The sequence below is a fragment of the Delphinapterus leucas genome, chromosome X, assembly GCF_059928025.1.
Source record: "Delphinapterus leucas isolate spDelLeu-1000000601 "Yukka" chromosome X, BTC_Dleu_Yukka2, whole genome shotgun sequence".
Lineage (NCBI taxonomy): Eukaryota > Metazoa > Chordata > Mammalia > Artiodactyla > Monodontidae > Delphinapterus > Delphinapterus leucas.
This window is the reverse complement of record NC_143150.1, coordinates 65663424-65668676: the sequence shown is the minus strand read 5'-3', so window position 1 is coordinate 65668676 and position 5253 is coordinate 65663424. Positions and strand designations below refer to the sequence as shown.

The 5253-nt window shown below is 37.4% G+C and overlaps 1 protein-coding gene across 1 annotated transcript in view; it reads left to right on the top strand.

Annotated features, from left to right (window-relative positions):
* LOC111178270 (putative P2Y purinoceptor 10) overlaps positions 1-5253 on the top strand; it is a 192760-nt gene that overhangs the window by 25866 nt on the left and 161641 nt on the right.

Below are 5253 nucleotides of genomic sequence, written 5' to 3'. Positions count from 1 at the left end.
CTATGTTTCCTGGCTTTTTCCAAAGGTGAAAATGACCAGCCAGACAATTTTGTTAATTGAACTTTGGGAACAACAGAAATAGTTGTGCTCACAGGGTTGTGATGGTGGAGGGAGAGTGTGAAAAATGAGGGAGAGGAAGGGAAGATGGGAGTTGTATGTTTCCTCTTTGAAATTCAAGGCACTTTCTTACTTAAGAGATCTAGATCAAGGCTTTACAGATGTTTTAAACAAATGGAAGTTGGATATTTTATCTTAAACCTTTCTTTATTAAATGTGATGTTGTTAATGATACAATAAATGCATGAATCTTTTCCAGAATGTAAAAACAAATCTCTTTCATATGAAGACCATTATTTGTGAATGAGAGCAAAAAAATCTCCAGTCTTTCTAAGGTATAAATGCACAGGCAAGGGGGTGTGAATGTTGAAGCAACATGTGCATCAATTTTAGGACACAAACCTCTTATTGAATAAAGGGCATGGGAATTTGTTCATTCATTGAAAATATGTTGAATGTCTATTGTATTCTGGGTTACCACTTTCCTGGGTACTTCCACATATAGCATCTCATCTAGCTCTTCTAATAAAGTTGTAGAAGGTTATACAAATGAATAAATGGAACCTCAGACAGATGAAACAACTTCCCTGGAGATAATCAGTGGTGAGCAAAATTTGTCCTGAATACACGACATATGCTTAAATTATTACCTCTATTTGTGTTATTATTCACTAGGTTAATGCTAAACTTGGTTTGAATGGTGAAAACACAGACCAAATTTAAGCCATCCAAGACCAAGATCATTTCTATACAATTTTTCGAAGATTATTTGAAAAGTCTGTGGCTTGTGGGGATGGTGTGTCAGGCTTCAGGTTGCAAGGTATCAAAAAATATATAGATTTTTCTAATACTGTCCCAAACTACAGAGTCCTGATGATCAGAGGTATAGGACACACAAGTAGTTCATTATTAACACAAAATATACTTAAGTCTTAATGTTGGTAATATAAACCCATAAATGGAAGAAAGAAAAAATATATATAAGGCTGGAAAATAAGCATTCTGTAAAATTTAGATTTTTTTGAGTTCAACCAACCTTTCTTCTTAAACATTACTATGCATCGCTCTGAACAGATTTGTGTTTATTAAGAAACTTCTCTGTGAGCAGAGCTTACAGAATTGTTTTGGAAGCATAATATTATCACATCATAAATGAATGGCAGAATAGTTTATGTCCTCTTTCTGGAAATCTTATCTTCATTTTTTTTTAAAGGTTATGGCTACTGTTTCAGAATTACTATGGAGGTTCTAAATGCAAGCAATCCTCAGATTCTTGGGTTGGCATTTATGAAGCTCAATCCATCACTCTCATTTTTTATTTATTATTATTATTTTTGTGTGTGTGTGGTACACGGGCCTCTCACTGTTGTGGCCTCTCCCATTGCGGAGCACAGGCTCCGGACACGCAGGCTCAGCGGCCATGGCTCACGGGCCTAGTCGCTCTGCGGCATGTGGGATCTTCCCGGACTGGGATATGAACCCATGTCCCCTGCATCGGCAGGCAGACTCTCAACCACTGCGCCACCAGGGAAGCCCATCATCACTCTCAGTTTTTTTATTCCTGCAGTTTAAGTAGCATAGACACTTGGTGTACAGGGAGGAGAAGGGAAGTGGTAGTCCTCAGATATCCATTTGAATACAATGTCTATGGAAGAGGAAGTAGGGACAACTGAAAAAGGAGGAATTAAAAGGAAAAAAGAACATAAGTTTTCTAGGGAAGAAGAGAGTTCTGTAATTATAAAGTAATGAAACTTTTTTTGTGTGTACTTTATTAACCAGAATCTAAAGGCATAGCCTAAAGAGGGTTTCCAGATATTCATAGGCAACCCTACTCTAAGGAGATTATTGTGAAAGAAACCCACTTGGAACTACACATCCTGTTATCTTTGTGAACAAAAGGAACCTCAGTTCCAAATAGTCACACTTCATATTCCCTCCTTTCACGTTGTTGACAAGAGGCTGTGCTTCAAGCACCAGATGTGTGGGTTTGTGACCAAATTAAATTTCATCTGTCCACCATTAAAGAGGAATCTTTGGGCCTTTTCTGACATGTGAATCTCTATTGTAATGAGAGAGAAAAAGATAACTTCAAAACAAGCAATGATTTGTTCTTGAATTTTAAAGGCTGGATTGCCTTATATAATGTTAGAGGGAAAGGTAACAGTGCTTGATCTAATGAAATAAGAGTTCAAGAAATAGGTGAGGTTACTTTAAGGTATTACAATGACCAATTTGGGCAAGGACATTCTGTGTGACAAAGAGGATAACAGACATATATCCTTGAATCAGCTTTTCAAGAAGTCAACTAAAAAAGCTGTACATTTCCCAAAAATCTCTGTAAGACGTGTGTCACAATCCAATTATTAACCATTCAGAATCTCATAACCTTAATGAAATACTCTTTAGTTTTGTGATAGTTTTGGTTTAAAAAAAGAAAGGGATTTTGAGGAATATAGTAAAGTTGTACAATAATCTATATGATCTTAAATACAGTTTATTCATGATTGGTTATGCTGTTTACTTTTAGAAAACTTTAATTACTAGTACAGACTATAGATATAGCATTTATCATAGATTAAATTGATAGATACTCTTTATGGAACATGAGGTCATTTTTATAAAAAAATATTAAGCATCATTCTCTTATTTGAAAATTGAACTCACTTATTATAAAATTGCTTCTATAAGAAAATCAGTTTCTCCTCACATGCTTTTGTGTGTTTTCCAGGAATGTAACCCACCATAAAAGTAAGGTACTGCTTAAATAGAAATTTTAAACCACATTCCTCTTTTAACTAGTAAGTAGTTTGGGTGTCATATTAACTCTTTAGAGGTAATACTGTGCCTTTAAGTACATTAGAAACACAATATGTAATTACAAGTAAAAGTATGCTACTATTCTCTAAGGCTTTGAAAGAGTTAATTAATCTCACAAAGTTCCAAATTTACCACCAATGAATAATTAAGTTATTTTCAATTCCTGACATTTCAATAATTAACCACAATTTTGTTTTTGGAACAGGAAATAGGTTTCCTTATTTCTTTTTTTTTTTTTTTTTGCGGTACCCGGGCCTCTCGTTGTTGTGGCCTCTCCCGTTGCGGAGCACAGGCTCCGGACGCGCAGGCTCAGCGGCCATGGCTCACGGGCCCAGCCGCTCTGCGGCATGTGGGATCCTCCAGGACCGGGGCACGAACCTGTGTCCCCTGCATCGGCAGGCGGACTGTCAACCACTGCACCATCAGGGAAGCCCAAGTTTCCTTTTTTAATACAGGTATTACTTTGTCCAAGTAAACTGTGCAGAATTTGTAAAGTAGGGAGGGAAAAATTGGTTTACAGAGGCTGAATTTCAAACTGGTTACTAAGGAGAAAGATGGAGAGTAGCAAACTTTCAGGAGCTGTTATCATAGACTAGCAGATTTCCTGATCTTCTGGAGTTGAGGGGGGGCAGATTTCCTTGACCTGAGAAATTGCATTTGAACTTGGTCTTACATGATAGAAAAGTTTGAAAATTGTTTTTAAATACCAAAGAAGAGTAAGCATTCTTATTGGAAATCCTCCTGAGCCAAGGAAGGAAAGAGAAAAAAACTGGAAGGTGACTAATACTGAATACTATAGTTTGGCTAGAACTATATGAGGGAGCAATAAGTAATGAGGCTGTAATGAGGCTATGTAGAAGCCTAGTTCTGGTTCAAGTCCCTGAACTCGCCTCATCCTAGGGACACACCAAATCTATAAATATATGCTGAAGAGTTTCCTTTGAAAAAAGCCAAAAAACCCAGTGGAGGAACCACCTCACATTGAAGAGTGAGACAAAAACCACATTGAAGAAGGTAGGAAAGGCTAAGACACAGCCTCCTCATAAACCCCACCCCATCTATGGTGACCCACAATCAGGAGGGAATTCAAAACACAAATATTCATCTTGAGGAGCAAAGGGTCTGTATCTGACGTTGGGCACTCCAACGTTTAATATTCACATCTGAGAGATGAGCCCCTGCCAAACATCAGGCTTTCAAGACCAACAGCACTCAAGCCCACAACATCAGTGGGGATATGGTGAACTTAAAAATGACTCTTAAAGGCCTCACATATATCTCACCTGCTCCAGGGCCCAGCACAGAAACAGCCCTTTGAAAAGTGCTTAGACTTTCTGTGAAAGGGACCCAGTTGCAAATTTTAAAGCATCAGTCTGAGGGTCCTGCTTGGATATTCTCTGGAGATGGAGACTGGTAGATATCATCTTCAATGCTCTTCCTTTGCCTTGCTAAAGCAGGAGCCATGTGATTTTTTCTTTTTCTTCTTCCTTTAAAAAAAAATCTTCTTTTTTTTCACTTTGCTTTTCTTTATATATTTTTTCTTTTTGGCTTTCATTTTACTTTCTTCTATCTTCTTTTCTTATCTTTTTTTCTTTTCCTTATCTTTTTTGGCAGATGGCATCTTTTCATTTTTTAACATATATTTTTATTTTTTAACGTTTTTATTGGAGTATAATTGCTTTACAGTGGTGTGTTAGTTTCTGCTTTATAATGAAATGAATCAGTTATACATATATATATATCCCCATATCTCTTCCCTCTTGCATCTCTCTCCCTGCCACCCTCCTTTTCCCACCCTTCTAGCTGGTCACAAAGCACCGAGCTGATCTCCCCGTGCTATGTGGCTGCTTCCAACTAGCTATCTATTTTACATTTGGTAGGATATATATATCCATGCCACTCTCTCACTTTGTCCCAACTTACCCTTCCCCCTTCATGTATCCTCAAGTCCATTCTCCAGTAGGTCTGCATCTATTTTCATCTTGCCCCTAGGTTCTTCATGACCTTTATTTTTCCTTTTTGTTTAGATTCCATATATATGTGTTAGCATACGGTATTTGTTTTTCTCTTTCTGACTTACTTCACTCTGTACGACAGACTCTAGGTCCATCCACCTCACTACAAATAACTCAATTTCTTTTCTTTTTATGGCTGAGTAATATTCCACTATATATGTGCCACACCTTCCACATTCCACCCATGTGCCACATGGGTACATTCATCTGTTGATGGAAACTTAGCTTACTTCCATGTCCTGGCTATTGTAAATAGAGCTGCAATGAACATTTTGATACATGACTCATTTTGAATTACGGTTTTCTCAGGGTATAACACCCATTTATGATAAAATCCCTCCAGAACGTAGGCATAGAGGGAACT